Source organism: Taudactylus pleione, unplaced genomic scaffold, assembly GCF_031769625.1.
Source record: "Taudactylus pleione unplaced genomic scaffold, aTauple2 ptg000156l, whole genome shotgun sequence".
Lineage (NCBI taxonomy): Eukaryota > Metazoa > Chordata > Amphibia > Anura > Myobatrachidae > Taudactylus > Taudactylus pleione.
Genome location: NW_028284558.1, coordinates 8,417,872 through 8,441,410, shown reverse-complemented (window position 1 = coordinate 8,441,410; position 23,539 = coordinate 8,417,872). Strand labels below are relative to the sequence as shown.

Genomic DNA, 23,539 nt, shown 5'->3' with positions numbered 1-23,539 from the left:
AGAATATATGCCAGATTTACGACAGGAGAAAACAGTAGTATATGCTCTAGATGTACAGTATGCCTGGAGAAAACAGTATTATATGTGCCAGGTTTACAAAAGGAGATAACAGTAGTATATGTGCTTGGCTTAGGCCAGGAGGAAACAATAGATCAGTATTGCTATTTAACAAAAAAAAGGCACAATTGCGTCTGGAATAAACCATGTTGCAATGAAAGGGTTTTGTTTTTGCATGCTGGAAAGTATTGGCTGCTTTTGCATGTAGCTGGACAGATTTGCTGTTAACCTGGGAACACACCTGGACGACTATGTGACCCAGTGTTGCAATGTAACGATATATCACATCACCAACACTCCCCTGGATGTGTTTAATGCAGTGGTTCTCAAACTCGGTCCTCAGGACCCCACACAGGTCACGTTTTCCAGGTCACCCAGCAGGGGCACAGGTGTATTCATTACTCACTGACACATTTTAAAAGATCCACAGCTTGAGCTAATTATTTCACTTGCGATTCTGTGAGGAGACCTGGAAAACATGCACTGTGTAGGGTCCTGAGGACCGAGTTTGAGAACCTGTGGTTTAATGCTTGAAAAACAAACCGAGCACTGACAGCTTAGTACATAGAGGCACATTTATATTGGGAATTATGGGTCACCAGGCTAAAACAACAACAAACTCATGCCTAACTTAATAACTTGTAGATTAAGTCCAGGTCGGCAGAACTTTGACCCCTGGGAGCCTGTTCTGGGCCTTCCACTGGGTGGATTTGGATGAAAACTACACAAAGGGGTGGCAATTGGTCTGGGTTACCTAACTAAATAACTTGAAGATTTAAACACGGGCAACGCCAGGTACTTCAGCTAGTAGTTTATATATATATATATATATATATATATACTGTGTATATATATATATATTTGTGTAGAGAGACTGCACACTCGACCCAATTGTTATCAGCAGGGGGTGCTCCACTAAAGACTCAAAGGTCCAAACATAGTAATTCCAAAGAAATGGGCAAGACAAATGTATTCATTCATGTACATAGTCTGACTGGACCTTTATCAAGACCAAACAAGTAGAGACACTGTGGCAACCACCTAGAGACATAGGACCTCATTCAGAGTCGGTCGAAGCGGCCGCATGGTCGTACGGGAAAAGGGGCCGGATATTCAAATGATTCCCTCGCAAGTTGCGTCCCTAAGTTCGGATCGGTAGCTGGCCGACCAAGGGGAAGAAGTGGCTGGAATTAAAAAAAATACGCCCCCTTCTTGTACGCATTGCATGTCATCTCCGGGCATATAAGGATTAATCGAGACCATCAGGAACCATCGGAACTGGTCGTAGAGCTTAAGGTTGACCATACCCTCTCTTAAGCTCTACGATCATGTCAGTGTAAAAACCTCCCATGTCACATGTGCCATGACGCTACTTTGTTAATTATGCACTCCCATAAACCGTATGCACTCCCATAAAACGCTGTTTGCATAATTAGGCACGCCTGCGTTCGGATCTCCACTCCCCCGTTTTCAAGCACATTCCCCTGTTACAACCCACAAACGCCTCAATCTGTCACTCAAACTACCGACCTGGCTGTGTTCAAGGAGAGAGAAATTTCTGATTGTAGCGGCTAGTTTGCGCACGCGCATTGCGAACTTTACGCATGCGCAGAATAGCGAGCATCGGTGGCGTACGACCGTGCGGCCGCTTCGACCGACTCTTAATGAGGTCCATATTCCCCACTCACCCAGAACCAGCCTAAATAGCAGTCCCAATCAGACCAAGGGACCACCCATTCAGGACCAGGAACTCAACCGTACCCAGGATCGGAAGTGTCCAATATCATAGTTAGCAAAGATCAGCTCAGTATCAATTAACAACCAGTCACTGAGACATATTATATACTATGCCTGCTCGCAGGAACAACAAGTGGAACACACCGCGACCGGAAGTGATGCAGCGCGACTCCATGAATCACAGCTGAAGCCGGCTTGTGTTCCACACTGTGGAAAACAATCAGCCAGGAAAGTGATCACAAGTAGCCGATCACATAGGTATAGACTGGCATAAGTAAATCAGTATAGGTTGCATGTGATTGGGACTGGACAAAGGCAACTGTAACAATGTTCAAGCAAATTCTACCCACTAATCAAGGGAAAAAAACAATATAAATGGCAACCACTGGGCTGGTCTAATGCCTTAGGAGTGATAGTGCTGCCAATTGAACTGGCTCTGGAAGGACCCACATGCCAAATCAATAAACAGTAAATGTTATGCAACTGTAAATGAAGTAGGTAAGTAAATACAAAACTAATAAAAAAATACCATAAAGCATAATGTACAAGAAAAAAAGAGGAAATAAAAGCAAAAAATAAAAATATATAGAGATGAAAAGAAATAAAACTACACAGTGAAAAACGTATTTGTAATAAAACAAAAAAATTTAAAAAAGTAATCTTTAAAAAGCCAACATTGTTGCCCTGAGCACAATAGAGATTTATTGGAAAAAAATTGTAAACAAGATGTTCGTTGAGCACACATAGGGCCATAGTCCCAAGGTCGAAGATCTACCTTGCCTCATGTTTCCTTAGTAACAATTCTCTGTTGCCGCCACGAACAGGCTTAGGAATATGATCAATAATCATGCACGTCAAAGAGGAACCCAGATGTCCAAATTGGGCTAATTATTTTGCCACGGGTTTGTCAGAAACTTTAATCAGTAAAATTGTACGAAGAGACAATCAGTGGTTCACAATCCTTTTTCTAAAAACCCTCTTGGTTATGTCAACATAATAAAGCACACACGGGCAAATTAATATGTAAAATATGTGGTCCATAGTGTACAATAACTTATGGTGAATCATGATCTTTTTGCCGCTATATGGATGCGGAAAATAGGTCCTACTATCATAGACCTACATGTGGTGCAGACATCACATCTAAAGCACCCATATCTATGGCCTGATAGCCAATTCGTTTTTGACTCACTAGGTTGCCTGGTTGGATGGAGTTGCAGTTGTCACAAACTAGGACCTCTCCGGTATGCCATCATAGGTGGTCTTTTACTGATACCGCTGAATGCTGAGGAAATTATGTTAATTAAATCCTATGTGGGAGATGTAGTGAAGATGGATGAATATGGGATGCCGTATTCTGTTGGGATTCTAAGCATCAGGATGCCTCTGTCAGTGTCTTGATGGCCGGCATCCCGACTTTCAGCCTCCCATACCTAACCCATATGTGGATGTGATGGGTGGTGATCTGCGATTTGCCAATGTGGTGAAAATAGGGAGGGGAGTGTGCTTGGAGTGGGGTTATGTAAAGGGGAAGGAGGGGGTTTGAGGGTAACTAGTGCAGCACTGTGAGGGTAGGGGTGTCCAGTACTACTTTAGGAGCTATGTGTAAAAAGGTGACAAAGAATGGATAGCAGGTCCAATACGTTTATTGGTACAGATTGCCCTTATTGAGGGGTGAAGTGTTCTTAAAACAGTTTAAATCCAGTCTTAAGGTGAAAAGTTGGAGCTAGGCTCCTGTCAGTCAGGATGTTTGTTACTCGGTGGGGAAGTAAGTGAGCTTTTTTAGGGGGCTACTTTCCATGCAATACACACGTGTCCCCTGCTGGACCTTTGTTCTGCAGACTGAGGATCCGAGTGTATGCAACGTTAGTGCCAGGGCACCCCACTAAAGCGATGTCCCACACTGAGGTGTGGATAGCTTACCTACTGGTAGGAGCATTGTTAGCTTCACCTGCTGTCCTGATGCACAGTTCTTATATGGATGGCCACATGATCCTGTGTGAGCTCAGTTCCAGATGCTTAAGTTCTGTGTGCAGGTCGATCGTGATGTGATGGACCTTGGGTAGGTCTGGGCTTGTGGTGGTCTGCTTCAGGCAGTGACCCTGTGGTCCCATGTAGTCTGTAGGTGGTTGGGTGCACTCACAATGGGTGCAGGGCTGTTGCTAATTCAGGCTGGTGGTGTCATAAATGCCGGCTTGACCCACAGGCCTGTGGGGAGTGATTGGCGGTATTTGTGCTTGTTAGCTGTCTGAATCATGTAATTGCACTCGGGGCTGTGTGGGGCTCTTTCCAGATGAAGTACACATGCTCCGGTGGCCGCCTGGTGAGCCGACTCTCCCGCGGGCCTGCGGTCACACAGGAACTCTCGCTGCAGGATCCAGGGTAGCTGGTCACGTGTGGGGTTTGACACCACTGAGGACAGCTCACTGCTTGGTGCCCGATGCAGTAGCAGTGTGCACTCAGGCTGGGTAGATGGGAGATTGATAAACTGGTAGATGATATCTTGAGGTGTGTGCTGAATCACCAACGTGTTTCAGCATTGGAGACGTCTTCTTAAGAACTGTGCATCAGGATATCAGGTGAAGCTAACAATGCTCCTACTGGTAGGTAAGCTATCCACATCCCAGTGTGGGACGCTGCTTTAGTGGGGTGCCCTAGCACTAATGTTGCATACACTCGGATCCTCAGTGTGTAGACCAAAGGTAGAGCGGGGGACACATGTGTATTGCACGGAAAGTAGTCCCCTAAAAGGGCTCACTTACTTCCCCACTGAGTCCAGAAATACAAGTTGGAAGCTGCTCAATCACTTCAGTAATATCACTCAGGTGCATGTAAGGGAGGGGTTAGTCTATTCAAGAAACAACAAAAAGTATTCCCCCAGCACACTGAATGAAATCAGCAATAAGATTTGAAAGACTACATGGTGGTAGATAATTCAGAGATCTCAGTTGCATATATTTGCAAAGATATGGCTAAGCCTCCAGGCCGCGTCACGGTGCCTCTGATACCGGAGGTCCCTATCACTTGGTCAGTATCTGGGGTGCAGAACCCCAAAAAAGCCGGCGATAGCCAGCCACCCCAGCGAAGCACACCAGTGAGAGACTAAAGTGTTAGTATAGGATTAAAGGAAAAACTATGTGTTAATAAGTGAAGGTGTAATTAAAAGGCTAAGAAAAATATATATATATACACAAAATATATTGGAAAGTGTAAAAGTGATAAATAAAGTGTTAATGTGTGCCTCACAAGAGCAGCCCAGCCACACCAACCCCAAGGGTCACCGCACCCCAAACTCATCCCCAAAACTGATAACTATATCCAATTTGGGTAATAATTGCCCAATATAAGGCCACATGATAATGGCACATACAAATATACCTGAATTGAGAGCTAGCTTACCTTGGAGTCACCCCTAAGTCCCCCTAATGGCACTACAAGAACCAGCACGCCCTCCTTACGCTGGTCCCATCTATGCCTCTCAATACAGAAATACAAGTTGGAAGCTGCTCAATCACTTCAGTAATATCACTCAGGTGCATGTAAGGGAGGGGTTAGTCTATACAAGAAACAACAAAAAGTATTCCTCCAGCACACTGAATGAAATCAGCAATAAGATTTGAAAAACTACATGGTGGTAGATAATTCAGAGATCTCAGTTGCATATATTTGTAAAGATATGGCTAAGCCTCCGGGCCGCATTGCGGCATCTCTGATACCGGCGGTCCCTATCACTTGGTCAGAATCTGGGGTGCAGAACCCCCAAAAAGCCGGCGATAGCCAGCCACCCCTAGGATGAGGGGCAACCTCAGTAGATGTGGAGGACACAACTGCAGGCACTGACAGGAGAAAACATTCCTGTTCTAACAGTGTTGAATGGAGAAGACAGAAGTAAGGCTTTTTCTGGAAGTCTGCCATCCATTTACAGCTGTAAGAGAGGCGAGGGGCCAGAGCCTCCCTGCAGTTCCTATTGGACTTGTGCTGGACTGATACAGAAGGGGAATATTCTGTTGTGTCTTTCTGTGTCAGTCTAGCACATGTCCAATAAGAGGAGCAGGGATGCCCTGTCCTCTTCTATTACACACAGCTGTAATTGTCAGAGAGAATTCCAGACACAGAACATTGCCAGGTTGAAGATTGAAGTGAGGCTGACAGAACTGTTCCCTTCTGTCAGTGTCTTCATCAGGTGCCTCCCACCCACTGTAGATTGCTCCAGAGGGGAGGATTGGTAACAAAGATGAAACAGATAGAAATATGGGGAGTGAAGGGAACAGGGATGTAAGATGGGGGTGGGGAGAACAGAGAAAGAATATGGGGAGCTAGTGGGCTAGAGTTCATAGACAGTGAGAAAAGGGAGGGTGTGAATAGGATGGAGTTGACAGATGGGAGATGTGGGGTGGGAGGCTGAGATAGGAGACAGTGAAAACGGAGGAGGGTAGAGAGATGTAGTGAATAGGTAAGAAGGATAGTTATTAGAGACTGTGTTAAGGGGACAGAATTTTTAGAAAGAGGTGTGGGTTACAAAGATGAGAGCAAGAGATGCAGAGGATAGAGATGAGAGACAGTAAGACAGCAAAGCATTGATGAGGACTAGAGATGAGAGATGTGGGGGAAAAACCTGCAAGACAGCACACAATAACTACTTACTTGGCAAATGATATGCCAAAATAATAATATTTAAAGATAGATCATAGATAGATAGATTATCAACTGATCATAGATAGATTGTTCGATCATAGGTATACACTAGGTAGATATTAGTGCTAGTGCCAACAGTGGCAGGCACAACTGATATATATATATATATATATATATATATATATATATATATATATGTATAGTGTATAGCAGGAACATATTATCATGCCTCTAAATTTTCCAGGTGGGCCTTCTCCATGAAACAAGATGTGAGCTCAATGGATAAGCAAATAACATCACTGGACTATTGTGAGGTCCCTTGACTCCAAAGTTCTACTGATGGCAGCAATGATAGATGAATCACAGAAGTATTAGACCCAGGACAAGTAATTAATGATTATTAATTGCTGGTAATGCTCAGGCTAGACTCTGGTTCTAGACCTGTAGAGGAGTGATAATATGTTCCTACTATACATTTATTACTAAAAATATGTATATATGCTATGGACTCTTCTACTTATGCAACACTGTGATTTGTTGGTGTCAGATACAAAAGGGTGCAACATATCCAGTGTTCACAAAAATATGATATAGCACATATTCCCCCCCCAAAAACAACTGCATAGAACTCACTTATAGAAGATAAGCGGGTCCCACAGGATGCACTATGATCCGCCCTAGCCAATCACTGCCTCTAGTTTCTCCAGCAAATTGCTCCCTCCATCTCTCCCTGCCTGCCAATGCAGTGTACCAATCCTCTCTATTTGTACAGTGGATTGCCCAAGATGGCTGCCATCCAGGAAGACAGATCAGCAGGGAGCCATGATCACACTGCAGCTGCTTATGGAGCCACCATAGAATGTCCCTGCTACCCAATATTAGTGGACAGGAAGAAGACAGCAGACCATGCTCCCCCTTCCTCCCAAGAGGCATGGGTCCCGGATCACCTGGCAAGCCACTGCAGGTCTAGGCAAGACCCCAGCTTTCAGCAGTGTTGCAGGCTCTGAATTCCCACACACAAGGGGGGCAGATCTTAGGCATTCCTGCAAGTTCCAGGTATAGTCATGAGGTTAGGGAACCCAGGGCAGCTTTAAGCAGCAGTGGAAACCACCAGGAGAAGAAGTTTAAAAGTAGGAATGCAGGAGTCCAACTTCAGTGCATCTGCACTCACAGACTGCCAGGTGCCCCCCTGTTATCTACCCTTACCCCCTCCCCACAGCACTGCCCCTCTCATCTGAATCCCAATTTACCTTAGGATGAGGGGCAGCCTCAGCAGATGGGGGAAAAGGGCACAACTGCAGGCACTGACAGGAGGAAACATTCCTGTTCTAACAGTGTTGAATGTAGAAGATAGAAATAAAGCTTTTTGTGGAAGTCTGCCATCCATTTACACCTGTAAGAGAAGGGAGTGGCCAGAGCCTCCCTGCAGTTCCTATTGGACTTGTTCTGGACTGACACAAAAGGGGAATATTCTGTTATCTCTTTCTGTGTCAGTCTAGCACATGTCCAATAAGAGGAACAGGGATGCCCTGTCCTCTTCCATTACATACAGCTGTAAATGTCAGAGAGAATTCCAGGCACAGCCTCACTTCAATCTTCAATCTCGCAAAGTTCTCACAGAACTGTTCCCTGTTGTCGGTATCTTCATCAGGTGCCTCCCACCCACTGTGGATTTCTCCAGTGCGGAGGATTGGTAACATAGATGAAACAGAAATGGGGGAGTGAAGGGAACAGGGATGTGAGATGGGGTGGGGAGAACAAAGTAGGAAGACGGGCAGTTAGTGGGCCAGAGTTGATAGACAGTGAGAAAAGGGAGGGGGTGAATAGGATAGAGATGACAGATGAGGAGATGTGGGGGGGCAGCTGGGGGGGCAGAGATTGGAGACAGGAAGGAGGGTAGAGAGATGCTGTGAGGTGGTAAGAAGGATAGTTATTAGAGACTGTGTTAAGGGGACAGAGTTGTTAGAAAGAGGTTTGGGTTACAGAGATGAGAGCAAGAGATGCAGAGGATAGAGATGAGAGACAGCAAGACAGCAAAGCATTGATGAGGACTAGAGATGAGAGATGTGGGGGAAACACCTGCAAGACAGCACACAATAACTACTTACCTGTCAAATGACGTGCCAAAATAATAATATTTAAAGATAGATTATAGAAAGATAGATGAACAACTGATCATAGATAAACAGATCATAGATAGATATACACTAGTTAGATAAATAAATAGATATTAGTGGTAGTGCCAACTGTTTTATATATATATATATATATATATATACACAGTATATATAGATGTATAGTGTATAGCAGGAACATATTATCATGCTTCTAATATTTCCAGGTGGGCCTTCTCCAAGAAACAAGTCATGAGCGCAACAGATAAGCAAATTACATCACTGGACTATTGTGAGGTCACCTTGACTCCATAGTTCTACTCATGGCAACAATGAAAGTTGAATTACAGTAGTAGAAGACCCAGGACAGATAACTAATGATTATTAATTGCTGGTAATGCTAAGGCTAGACTCTGGTTCTGGTAGAGGCGTGATAATGTGTTCCTACTATACATTTATGCTTAAAACATATGTATATTTGCTGTGCACTCTTCTAGTTATGCAACACTGTGATTTGTTAGTGTCAGATACAGAGGGGTGCTGTATATCCAGTGCTCGCAAATACATTCTATGGCGCATATTTTCCCCCGAAACAACTGCATAGGACTCACTTTTAGAAGATAAGCGGGTCCCACAAGATGCGCTATGATCTGCCCAAGCCAATCACTGCATGTAGTCTCTTCAGCCTATCGCTCCCTCCCTCTCTCCCGGCCTGCCAATACAGCACACCGCTCCTCTCCAATGTACAGTGGATTGCCCAAGATGGCTGCCTTCCAGGAAGACAGCTCAGCAGGGATCCCTGATTCCTCTGCAGCTGCTTATGGAGCCACCAGAGAATGTCCCTACCACCCAAAATAAGTGGAGAGGTAGGAGACAGCAGCCCCTGCTCCTCCGTCCTCCCAAGAGCCGCAATACCTGGTTTGCCTGGCCAGCCACTGCAGGTCTAGGCAAGTTGCAGGCTGCCAGTGGTGTTGCTGGCCCCAAACATCCACACACCACGGGCAGGCATCTTAAGCAATCAGGAAGGTGCCAGCTGTAGTAGGTAGGTTAGGGGTCCCAGGGCAGCTGCATGCAGCAATGGAAACTATTGGGAGCAGAGTTTTAAAAAGTGAGAATGCAGGAGCCCAACTCCAGGGGGTCTTTCCATAGCTTGTTTTTCCCTTTCTTGTAGTCAAGGATTTCTAGATGATGTCTCTTTGGTTGCGGTGTGTAGTTGTTTTTCAATAAATAAAATAATCAAAAAAAGAATTAAAAGTTTGTAATGAAATAATATCAAAACATTTTACAATACAATTTGATGAAATAATTACCTTTTTGGTGGATGGTGGAGGGATCATGGCTATCCACCATTCCTTCAACACCAAAGACCTTGATGGAGGTTCATGTGCTCTTGCATTTTCTCCTACCAGTTCACCAAGTGAATGTTGAGTTCTGGTACACCTCCATTTCCTGTATCGTGGGCTTCCACTTAGGCAATCTTATTCTACGTACAGAGCCTGCAGTCAGCGTACCTGTTCTTGCACACGTTGATGTCTCTTTCCTTACCTGCATTGGTGGTGACCTTTGCTGTGATGCTGCCTAAAGTGCTCTCTTCTCCTTCGATGAAGTGGTCTGAGCACAGGATCCCATAAGCCACTGGTAATATCTGTACATAGTCGATGAGTGTCCTGATTCCTCATAATCTGTTGACCCCTCTGTCTCTGTCCTTGGATCTCTTTTTGTCTTTTGTTTCTCCTTCGCACTTCATCACTCTTTCTGATGCACTGCTCAATCCCCTGTGGGGATCCAACACTCCTTGCTGGTGTCTGGTGTTTCCTCCAAAATACACTGGAAGGGGGTGAGCGAGGTCTCTTCTCTCTTAACAAGTTTTCTGTGAACCTTTTACAAAAATATAATAAAATGTTTGCAAAGGTAACATTAGGGTTACATGGGTGAGTGACTAGTAGGTTTTAGAGGTTCTTTTGTGGGTTCAAAGTGGGTTGTAGGATTACCTGGGTGAGTGTAGGGGTATCTAGGTGTGTGCAAACTGGGTTGTAGGGATACCTTGGTGGAAGTAGAATAGCATAGAATTACATGGGTGAGTGTAGGAGTACCTGGATGAGTGTGGGGATACTTGGGTGAGTGCATAGTAGGTTTTAGGGATCCCTATGTGGATGCAAAGTTGGTTGTAGTGGTACCTTGGTGAGTGCAGGGGTACTTGGGTGAGTGCAAAGTTGGTTGTAGGGGTACCTGGGTCAGTGTAGGGGTACCTGGTGTAGAGTAGGTATAGGGGTACCTGAGTGTGGGGGTACCTAGGTGAGTTTGGGTGTACCTGGGTGAATATAGGTTGTAGGGGTACCTGTGTGAGTGTAGGGGTACCTAGGTGGGTGCAAAGTGGGTTGTATGGGTACCTTGGCAGGTGTAGAGTATGTACAGGTGTATCTGGGTGAGTGTATGTGTACCTGCTTGAGTGTAGAGGTACCTGGATGAGTGCATAGTAGGTTGTAGGGGGACCTGGGTGGTTGCAAAGTGAGTTGTAAGGGTACTTTAGTGGGTGTAGGGGTACCTGGGTGTGTGCAAAGTGGGTTCTACAGGTATCTTGGTGGGTGTAGAGTAGGTATAGGGGTACCTGAGTAAGTGTAGTGGTACCTGGGCAAGTGTAGCAGTACCTGGGTGAGTGCCTAGTGGGGTTGCAGGGGTTCCTGGTTATTGCAAAGTGGGTTGTAAGGGTACCTGGGTGAGTGAAGGGGTACTTGGGTGGGTGCAAAGGGTGTTGTAGGAGTACCTTGGTGAGTGTAAAGTAGGTATAGAGGTACCTGGGAGGGTGCAAAGTGGATTGTAGGGGTACCTGGGTCAGTGTAGGGCTTCTTGGGTGCTTGCAATGTGGGTGTACCTTGGTGGGTGTAGAGTAGGTATAGGAGTACCTGGGTGAGTGTAGTAGTACTTTGGTGAGTGTAGGTGTACCTGAGTGAGTTTGGGGGTACCTGAGTGGGTGCAAAGTGAGTTGTAGGGGTACCTGGGTAAGTGTGGGGGTATCAAGGTATGTGCATAGTAGGTTGTAGAGGTACCTAGGTGGATGCAAAGTGGGTGCAGGTGTGCATGGGTGGTGGCTGGGGTGCAAATGTGGGTACATGGGTGGGGGCTGGGGTGTGCAGAGGTACATATATGGGTGCAGAGTGGGTGCATGTGAATGGGCAGAAGTACCTATGTGTGTGCAGGTGCACACGTGTGGGTGCATGGGTGCCTATGTGGGTGCAGGGGTGTGCAGGTATAGCTATGAGGGTGTGCAGCATGTGCAGGGGTGCATGGATGAGTGCATTGGTGTGCATTAATATTAGGAGCAGGCGGACCTGGCTGCAAAATGTGAGTGTATGAGAGTGAAAGCAGGGGTGGCAGGTTGCAGATTTCTGTGTTTAAATTAAAAAAAGGGTATGAAATGTGCCCAAACAATCTCAACCACGCTGATCAAAATCTGTCTCTCCTTACCAGGGTCAGAAAAGTTCTGCTGTGTCACTACACCAGGGTGAAATCTCCACACCAGAATCAAAATTGATCCAAATGTTGCAATAGACCATGCTCCTCACAATGCAGGCTGAACCAAAATGGTGGTTAAACAACACCCGATAAGCCCTTAAATAGTGTGTTAAATGGCGGGAAGGTGAAAATAACACCAACCAGTGTGAAAACGTTGGGCAGGTTTGGCCGCTTTTCGAAGTGAACAGTCAAGAAATATGCTTGCAATTGAACAGGGTAGTGAAACCTGTTTTTTTCACTCGATATAGCAACATAGTTGCTGGTCCTTTGAAAATTTCCCCCCCAAAAAGGGATCACTTTAATGTTGCAAAGGTTTGTAATATACAGTATAACAAATATATATATATATACTGTATATATTATAAGGGTACAGTCGTGCCCTTATATTAAGGCTATATCGAGAAATATGGAAATCTCAATAGAGAATTCCGGAGGGGGGGGGCATTGTGTTAAAGGGCTACACCTCAAAAGCTATAAGAAGTACCAAGCTGAAATTTGGCATGGACAGGTAGAACTGTCTTTTGGTGCTGCATGCCGAATTTCAGGGCGAAAAATAAAAAATGAGGATTTGGTAACAATCTACATTTCCAACTGTCAGTTTTTTTCTGACAGTCTCAGTTAAGACCACTTTTCTGCTGTTCTCTATGGGGGAATTTTGGGAAGGCATAACCAGGGTAGAGGGCAAATTTAGACTTGGGGATTGTTTTATTAGGTAGCTCTTGTTCCAGGGTAGGGCTTTTTGGGTTCAGGTAATTGAGAAAGTTACAGTTTTTAAACTATTACCTCACAATTGCGCCATTATATAGATAGGAAATTTAAATTCATTGCACAGCCTCAGTAGGTGCATTCAGCAGGTGTACTCACTGGAGCCCCCCTTTATGGGGGGGTCCCAAACTCCACAAGGATCCCCAGCCTGGGCTGTCTAGCAGTCAGGGGTGATGCTTCGGCTGGGGGGCCTAGTGATAGGGCTTCCCTGGCTGTGGCATTACCCCCCTGCTAGAAAAGGTCTGGTGCTGGTTCTGGTTAATACAGGGGGTCCTAAACATTTTTCCCCCTGTATTTCCAGAACCAGGACTGGCTAAGAGCCCAGTGCTCATTGCGCTGAATACGGGGGACCCCTACATAGTTTTTCCCTCGTATTATGGCAACCAGGGCTGGTTCTGAAAAGCCCGATGCTGGTTTTGCCTCATACAGGGGAGCCCTACATCTTTTGTCCCCCCTTTTTTTTGTATAGCACAACCAGTGCTGGATCTCCAGAGCCAAGGGTTGGTTGTTCCTGAGAGGGGGGGGGGGCATGCAGTTTTTTTTTTTTTTAAGTATACTTTTATTCATTTTTTTAACACAGATGCATGGATAAATCTCACTGATCCGTCCATGCATCTGTGTCTTTTTTTTTCAGATGCAAGCCACACGGATCACACTGATCTGTGCGTGCATCTCTGAATCATTTATTTTACAGAGTTACATGCATCACGGATCTCACTGATCGATATATGCAGTCAGCTATCTTTAGATCTTGCATGATAGTTCCCAAGTCAAAGTGTGCTGTTTAAGCACCATATCGTGTCCTGGAGTGCCTGGGAGTATTCAAGGGAAATCGTTCACAATATCGCATCATATGTGGATACAGCCCATATGTGTATTCCTATGAGCACACAATTCTGTGAATTAGCAGCTCCACCATTTTGTGAGTGACAATAATCTCACTCTGCAGTTAACCACAGGGTGTGATGGCATACCATATCTGTATTACGCAAGGAACACGTCCATTAAGGCGTCAGCCTTAATAATCGGAATTTCATTGCTTTTTTAAGTTTGATTGGCAGAAAATCTATAGGTTTTGTGAAATTTCAGATCATGTCTAAGAAGCCTCAATGGGTCATGTGAAACCGTAAGGTTTTTTTTGTCTATGGAATATATATATATATATATATATACTGTGTGTATGTATGTGTGTATATATATTTCAATTGAGTCCGCAGTCAAGTTTTCCAAGGTTCAATGCTGGGGTAGCAACCTATGCAAGCTCATGAGCTTCAGTACATATCCAAAATAAAGGTGCACTCACCAGTCTTATCGTTGAATCAGCAGAAAAAGTTTATTCAGAGAAAAGCCATCAGCCCATTACATCGACGTTTCAGTCCCCTTTGGGACTGTTATCATGTGAACCTTTATTTTGGATATATATATATATATATATATATATATCAAGCAATAGATGGGTACAGCGCCACTACCTGTGTGACTTACTGAGTGAAACAAATAAATATTCAAATGTATAGCAACTTAGCCTATTATTTTTTTCGGCGTCCGCTCTGAGACAATAGTGTAATACTAGTGTGAGTATTTTTAAAAAGTGAAAAACAAGAGAATTGACAATCAGGCGACTAGTTTGCTAGATGTGTAAATTCACACACAGTAAAATGTACAGTAGATAAGTTAATGGTTTACAAATGTAGTTATACCTCAAACCATATAGAGGGGCGTGTTCACGCTAATTAATAAATATAATAAACCAATAAATAGCAAAGTGCTTAGTGCAAAATATGATATATCTGATTACATCTAGATAAAAAAAAAAAAAAAAAATTTTTGTTGAACTCATATAGACAACAAAGTGCTAGTGCAAAAATATAATGAATCTGAAACAAAGTGCTAGTGCCAAGTATAATAAAAATTATGACAATTTATTGAAAAACAGTGCACATAAAAATATATAAATAAATATGACCATAAAAACAACGACTGGCAGTAAATAGATAAAAACAAAGTAGAGGAAAGTTGATATTTTTAAGCAGCTTATCTGATTGAAGGAGAGAGGTAGTTCTCCACAGTGCATGAGGCAGCCAACAGTCCCAACGCGTTTCGTCACTATGACTTCATCAAGGGGATATTGCTTCAGTGTGGTGGTCCTGTATTCATACCACACTGAGTTCAAATGAGAGTCAGGTGTTCACCCTACTTCCTTTGTCTTAGGGAGACCTCAAAACCAAGCGATTTCATAATTCAGCAAGCCATCATTTAAAATAGTTTGTGTTACAGGGTTTCCCATAAAGAAATGTTAGTTATAAATAGTCAAACGGCGATCTTTTAAGTTCAACTTCCGCCCTTTGTGAACTGGCCTCTGCCCTTAATTGGAGCGTCACATCCGTTCCCGGCAGCTGTGTTAAACCATAGCGCGCGATCAAGCACTTCCGTTTTCTTCCTCGTGTTCCGAACTGGGCACGTCACTTCCGCCCGCCGCGTGTTGACGTGTTCGGAGGTGAGCCGTGTCACTTCCACCAACCCTTCTGTCGTTTCGCTCCAGGACGCGGCACATCACTTCCGCCCTTACTTAATAGATGTGTTGAGCTCTTCCGCCCCATTGTTTTCTCCGGACTTAATGCTTCCGCCCTTCTTGTCTATAGAATTAGTATGTTTTTTGCCCAAGTATGAATAATGAGTAGGTGGTGTCTTCCATATTATCTGAAACTAAAATAATAAAGGATAAGCATTCGATTTAAGGAGGGTAATCTGTTTTGATGCTGGATATATAGGTTAGATCATTAAATGATTAGTCTAAGTATAACATTCTCCTTAGGCATAGATATATATTAGAATAATAATATATTAATAGTTTGATCTAAAAACACTATGAATATGTACTGAATTGTTTTATGTATATAATTATATTGGATATTGTTTAGATATTTATTCCAAAAAGGAATTTCTTTAAAAGTTCAACCAAGAGGAGCAGAAATTCAGGGATATAATAAGTTGTGAAATGTTCTTAAGGTATGGGGATCATTCTTTCACTCTTTTCCTTGAAGAAGAGGTTCCAAAGACTCTGAAAATTTCTTGGATTTTCATATTGGTCCGACTCAGACAAACGACCTCTTTTCATCCAGTTAGATAGTTACAATCGGTTTTAAGATGTACTTGAAGTATGGGGATCATTCTTTTACTCTTTTTCTTGAAGGGGAGGTTCCAAAGACTCTAAGGATTTCTTGGATAATCATATAAGTCAAACCCAAGATCCACCTCTTTCCATTCAATTGGGTAGTTAGAATTGTAAAGTTCTGATATCATTAATCACTCCTTGGCCTTAAGGCTTGCAATTGTGAATATGCTATAATTCCCTTTTTAGGCATTATCATTCTCTAGCCTGGTTATATTCCAAACCGCCGGCTGAATTTGCAGCACCAGGTATTCTCAATGGGTTACCTTCCTTGGTACTAACCTGGCCCAATCATGCTTTGCTTCCAAGATCGGACGAGATTGGGCTCACACATGATGGTATGGCAGCAAATACATATTTCGATGGTCCATAATGCCAGATATTCTACCAAACCTGGACTTCCCTCAGAAGATGAACCTTCAGGGTACTACTCAGGCCCCTCCATAACCTGGGGGTGTATTGGTAGATAGGAATGGAGCATATCACAAGAAAGGAGCAATTTCGTAGTACTCATTGAAGCCTTTAGGTGCCAGTGTGTCCAATTCAAACAGCCAGAACATCTCTCTTCTTGATAGCAGATTGCCCAAATCCCCACCTCTTTCTCCCAGAGTAACGTGTTCTATTGCCTTGAAGGTGATATCTTCGGGATCCGAATTATGTTTTATTGAGAAGTGTTTGGAGACTGCATGTCCTTCAACTCTGTTTCTAATGTTCCTAATGTGCTCCTGAATTCTGATTTTTAGTGGTCTCTTGGTTTTTCCTATGTACTTGAGTCCACATGTGCACTCTAACAGGTATATCACTGATGTGGAGTTACAGTTCATAAAATTCTTTATAGTGTATTCCTTAGATCCGTCCGAATTCGTGAATGTTTTTCTCTTGGGGTGAAGAAATTTGCAAATATTGCAATGTCCGCATTTATAGCTTCCATTGCACTTCAAAGTGTTCATAGTTGGTCTTTCATTTCCTTTATCCCTCAGCATACTCGGTGCCAGTAAATCTTTTAAGTTCCTTGATTTTCTATATATAATCTGTGGTTTTGTCGGTAGGATCTTTTGGAGTAAAGGATCCATCAGAAGGATATTCCAGTTTTTGTTAAGAGATTTTTTAATATGATTCTCATGTCCATTATATGTTGTAATAAATGGTACCATTTCTTCTTTTTGTGGTTTCTCCGTCTTATATTGTAGTAGATTATTTCTCTGTAGGTTTTTCGTTTTCTGCATAGCTGTATTGATGATTGCTTCCGGATACTCTTTTTCTCTAAACCTGGTTGCATAAATATCAAGTTGTTCATTACAGACGTTAGCATTGCTGCAATTACGTTTAATTCTGTAGAACTGGGAGTATGGTATGTTGTTCTTCCATTTGTCCAGGTGACAGCTTTTGTAATGCAGGTAGCTGTTCGCATCTACTCCTTTTATAAAAAATTTTGTGCAAATTTGGTCACCTTCTGATGTTAAAATCAAATCCAAAAACTCAATACTTCTGTTGTTAAAATTTGATGTAAATTTAAGATTCATATTGTTATTTGAAATAAAAATTAAAAAATCGTTAAAAGATTCTTCCGATCCTTCCCAAATAATTAAAATATCATCAATATATCTCTTATAAAAAATTATATTGTCTTTAAAAGGGTTATTACTGTAAACATAATTCTTTTCCCAACATCCCATGAACAAATTCGCAAAGCTGGGAGCAAAAGTTGTACCCATTGCGGTTCCACAGATTTGACGATAAAATTGATTTAAAAATTTAAAATAATTATGAGTAAGTATAAAAGACATAAGATCACATAAAAACTCTTTGTGTGGAACTTCAATTTCTTCATCCAACTCTAAAAACATTCTTGATGCGTTGATACCTTTTTCATGCTCAATACATGTATATAATGATTGTACATCGATAGTTATCCAGTTATAAGTTGATCTCCATGTTATATTTTCGGTTTGCTGTAATACACTCGTAGTATCCTTTAGATAAGATTCTAGTTTGATAACATATTTTTAACAAAAACTGGAATATCCTTCTGATGGATCCTTTACTCCAAAAGATCCTACCGACAAAACCACAGATTATATATAGAAAATCAAGGAACTTAAAAGATTTACTGGCACCGAGTATGCTGAGGGATAAAGGAAATGAAAGACCAACTATGAACACTTTGAAGTGCAATGGAAGCTATAAATGCGGACATTGCAATATTTGCAAATTTCTTCACCCCAAGAGAAAAACATTCACGAATTCGGACGGATCTAAGGAATACACTATAAAGAATTTTATGAACTGTAACTCCACATCAGTGATATACCTGTTAGAGTGCACATGTGGACTCAAGTACATAGGAAAAACCAAGAGACCACTAAAAATCAGAATTCAGGAGCACATTAGGAACATTAGAAACAGAGTTGAAGGACATGCAGTCTCCAAACACTTCTCAATAAAACATAATTCGGATCCCGAAGATATCACCTTCAAGGCAATAGAACACGTTACTCTGGGAGAAAGAGGTGGGGATTTGGGCAATCTGCTATCAAGAAGAGAGATGTTCTGGCTGTTTGAATTGGACACACTGGCACCTAAAGGCTTCAATGAGTACTACGAAATTGCTCCTTTCTTGTGATATGCTCCATTCCTATCTACCAATATACCCCCAGGTTATGGAGGGGCCTGAGTAGTACCCTGAAGGTTCATCTTCTGAGGGAAGTCCAGGTTTGGTAGAATATCTGGCATTATGGACCATCGAAATATGTATTTGCTGCCATACCATCATGTGTGAGCCCAATCTCGTCCGATCTTGGAAGCAAAGCATGATTGGGCCAGGTTAGTACCAAGGAAGGTAACCCATTGAGAATACCTGGTGCTGCAAATTCAGCCGGCGGTTTGGAATATAACCAGGCTAGAGAATGATAATGCCTAAAAAGGGAATTATAGCATATTCACAATTGCAAGCCTTAAGGCCAAGGAGTGATTAATGATATCAGAACTTTACAATTCTAACTACCCAATTGAATGGAAAGAGGTGGATCTTGGGTTTGACTTATATGATTATCCAAGAAATCCTTAGAGTCTTTGGAACCTCCCCTTCAAGAAAAAGAGTAAAAGAATGATCCCCATACTTCAAGTACATCTTAAAACCGATTGTAACTATCTAACTGGATGAAAAGAGGTCGTTTGTCTGAGTCGGACCAATATGAAAATCCAAGAAATTTTCAGAGTCTTTGGAACCTCTTCTTCAAGGAAAAGAGTGAAAGAATGATCCCCATACCTTAAGAACATTTCACAACTTATTATATCCCTGAATTTCTGCTCCTCTTGGTTGAACTTTTAAAGAAATTCCTTTTTGGAATAAATATCTAAACAATATCCAATATAATTATATACATAAAACAATTCAGTACATATTCATAGTGTTTTTAGATCAAACTATTAATATATTATTATTCTAATATATATCTATGCCTAAGGAGAATGTTATACTTAGACTAATCATTTAATGATCTAACCTATATATCCAGCATCAAAACAGATTACCCTCCTTAAATCGAATGCTTATCCTTTATTATTTTAGTTTCAGATAATATGGAAGACACCACCTACTCATTATTCATACTTGGGCAAAAAACATACTAATTCTATAGACAAGAAGGGCGGAAGCATTAAGTCCGGAGAAAACAATGGGGCGGAAGAGCTCAACACATCTATTAAGTAAGGGCGGAAGTGATGTGCCGCGTCCTGGAGCGAAACGACAGAAGGGTTGGTGGAAGTGACACGGCTCACCTCCGAACACGTCAACACGCGGCGGGCGGAAGTGACGTGCCCAGTTCGGAACACGAGGAAGAAAACGGAAGTGCTTGATCGCGCGCTATGGTTTAACACAGCTGCCGGGAACGGATGTGACGCTCCAATTAAGGGCAGAGGCCAGTTCACAAAGGGCGGAAGTTGAACTTAAAAGATCGCCGTTTGACTATTTATAACTAACACTTCTTTATGGGAAACCCTGTAACACAAACTATTTTAAATGATGGCTTGCTGAATTATGAAATCGCTTGGTTTTGAGGTCTCCCTAAGACAAAGGAAGTAGGGTGAACACCTGACTCTCATTTGAACTCAGTGTGGTATGAATACAGGACCACCACACTGAAGCAATATCCCCTTGATGAAGTCATAGTGACGAAACGCGTTGGGACTGTTGGCTGCCTCATGCACTGTGGAGAACTACCTCTCTCCTTCAATCAGATAAGCTGCTTAAAAATATCAACTTTCCTCTACTTTGTTTTTATCTATTTACTGCCAGTCGTTGTTTTTATGGTCATATTTATTTATATATTTTTATGTGCACTGTTTTTCAATAAATTGTCATAATTTTTATTATACTTGGCACTAGCACTTTGTTTCAGATTCATTATATTTTTGCACTAGCACTTTGTTGTCTATATGAGTTCAACAAAAATTTTTTTTTTTTTTTTTTATCTAGATGTAATCAGATATATCATATTTTGCACTAAGCACTTTGCTATTTATTGGTTTATTATATTTATTAATTAGCGTGAACACGCCCCTCTATATGGTTTGAGGTATAACTACATTTGTAAACCATTAACTTATCTACTGTACATTTTACTGTGTGTGAATTTACACATCTAGCAAACCAGTCGCCTCATTGTCAATTCTCTTGTTTTTCACTTTTTAAAAATACTCACACTAGTATTACACTATTGTCTCAGAGCGGACGCCGAAAAAAATAATAGGCTAAGTTGCTATACATTTGAATATTTATTTGTTTCACTCAGTAAGTCACACAGGTAGTGGCGCTGTACCCATCTATTGCTTGATACTTCTTTTTTTTTGGTGTTGATTGGGGGAATAGCTGCCTATACTTGTTTAATATGTTTAGAAATAAAGATCGTGTGAATAAAAGGAGTGACCTATGCCAAAGAGTGTTCAATGAAAACACCCCAATATGTGAAAATGTCCCCACACAGAACATGGATAATATGTTCTGGGAAATGGAAAAAATGCTCACAAAAGAAGTAAAGGCATGGTGGGACATTAGGGGACTGGAACACTATTTATCTGTTAACAGAATCCCAAGAGGTCTAAGACTTATTAAGAATCCAACGTTTGGACTGGATAATTCAGATTTTTTAAAAAAATGGGATGACATTTTACACAAATGCTCATTAGAGCTTATAAAACTAATAATTGAGGAAAAAAAGGCAGTACTCTCAAATTTAGAGAAGGAAATCATTAGAATGGAACCCCAGATGGAAGAACACAAAGAAAAAGAGGAATTCAAAGAAAATGAAAAAGTACTACTTAGAAAGGTGGAGAGAGTAGAAGAATCAGTCATGAAGAGCAAAGAAAAGAAGTTTATTAGAGATAAGAAGGACTACGAGTTGAATAAAGTTAAGAATTGGACGAGATTCCAGAAAAAAGAGAGAACCAACACCAGATATGAGTCTGGAGAAGGACCTAGCTGGAAAGTAGCACCCACAAGAAGGTTTAGCTACAGAAGAAACAGAGACCCCACTACTTATACTGGCCCAATAGGACTTAAACCTAGAAATAGGTTTTCCACATTACAACATCTGGACTCAAACAGTGATAATGAGCTTTTTTTATCACCAGCACAAGATCATTTAAGCAACAAAAATCCAATGTTCAGAGAAACCACCAAAACAGCCTCCCCCCTGAAGCGAAGGTACAGAGAAGAAGAGGAAAATGGGGTGGCAGGAGGAAGAAACCAAAAAAGGAGGAATTTTTAATAGATCCGAAATCCAAAGGCATATTTAATTTATCCCAGCATACACTCACTAAATCTGAAATAACGTTATTAAGCAAAGGCTTGAACTTTGCCCCGACAAGAAGCATGAACAAATTTGACACTTTTATTGATTTAAACAAGTTTGTGAGAAATCTCACACTCAAACGACATTTTCTGAGAAAAGAATCAGCACCTCTAAAGAACTATATTGCCCCTAATTCAAAATCCGGTCTTAGAGGTAAATCAACATATTACCCACTGGAATCAAAAGGGACTCACATAAACGTTTTCTATGAAATGGTAAAGAAGGACCTTTGCAATAATCAGACAAACTATGCACCAATAAAAAAACAAAATCTAAGTAATAGAGAAAAGGAGGCACTAAAAAACTTAAAAGAAAACCGTGAGATAGTTCTAAAACCAGCTGATAAAGGGGGGGGGTTTGGTTATCATGGATTATGCTTACTACCTAAAAGAAGCACATAGATTACTGGATGACCAAATTTCTTATGAAAAATTGACCAAAGATCCAGTTGAAGAATATACAGAAGAACTTAGAATCATTCTACTCTTTGGTCTACAGAGGAATATTTTAACCAAAGAAGAATTTCAATTCTTAATGAAATCAAACCCCACAACCCCGATTTTCTATTTTTTACCAAAAATACATAAGTCACTTACAGAACCTCCAGGGAGGCCTATAATAGCAGGTATTGACTCCCTCACATCCAACCTCTCCAAATATGTTGACATCTTTTTACAAAAATATGTTATCAAACTAGAATCTTATCTAAAGGATACTACGAGTGTATTACAGCAAACCGAAAATATAACATGGAGATCACATGGGGCGCTTTGTTTGTTATGATGTGGTGGTTTCCATGACAGCGCTGTTGGCCCGGATGACCCCGAAACGTTGACCAGCACTTGCACTTAATAAATCCCTCTGGTTAGGGTTTATGGATTCACAAGCCTCTGAGTGCCGCCTGTCATTTTGGATTGTATACTGTAGGGTATTTTACCCCATGAGGAGGTCACCAGAGTCACTTGGGCAGTAAGCCCTAAGATAACAGTGTGCCGGAGGAGTATCTGCTTTATATTAGGGATGTGCAGGCTCGGATAGGTTCGAGTTTGCACGTGGAGTTCGGATTTTTCCCTCCAAAAAAACGGAACTCAGAACGAGGCAAAACGTCATCTTACATGGACGAACATCATCATTCCTGGACAAAAGTCCAGGAATGATGATGTTCGTCCATGTAAGATGACGTTTTGCCTCTTTCTGAGTTCCGTTTTTTTGGAGGGAAAAATCCGAACTCCACGTGCAAACTCGAACCTATCCGAGCCTGCACATCCCTACTTTATATATATATATATATATATATATATACTACCTTAAGTACCTGGCATTGCCCAGGTTTAAATATTCAAGTTAGTACATTGTAGGTGTGATGTCGTCCACATCCATCCAGTGGTAGGCCCAGAACAGGCTCCCTAGGTCAAACTTCTGCCCAGCGCACTCTGACGTAAGGTCTGACTGGGACCCCAACCACTCCATTAGGCATCCCAGATGAATTTTCACCCCTCTGTGAAGTTTTGATGATGTCAGATACCACTCGGGACCTCGTGGTGCGGACCTCTATGTGACCACTTGTGCACTGGTGACTGATGCATGCACTAGAGGACGCCAGGCACAACATCAGTAAACAACTGCCTAGCGCTGTCTGGGAGAAAACAGATCAGCGATACCACCGACTTAAGGCAGGACAAGAAAGGGCTAGT

General features: G+C 42.0%; 2 pseudogenes; one reads left to right on the top strand and one right to left on the bottom strand.

Moving 5' to 3' along the window:
* Positions 1-16,226: 16,226 nt before the first annotated feature.
* Positions 16,227-16,345, bottom strand: LOC148521628 (5S ribosomal RNA; annotated as a pseudogene).
* Positions 16,346-18,746: 2,401 nt separating this feature from the next.
* On the top strand, positions 18,747-18,865 carry LOC148521627 (5S ribosomal RNA; annotated as a pseudogene).
* Positions 18,866-23,539: the final 4,674 nt, after the last annotated feature.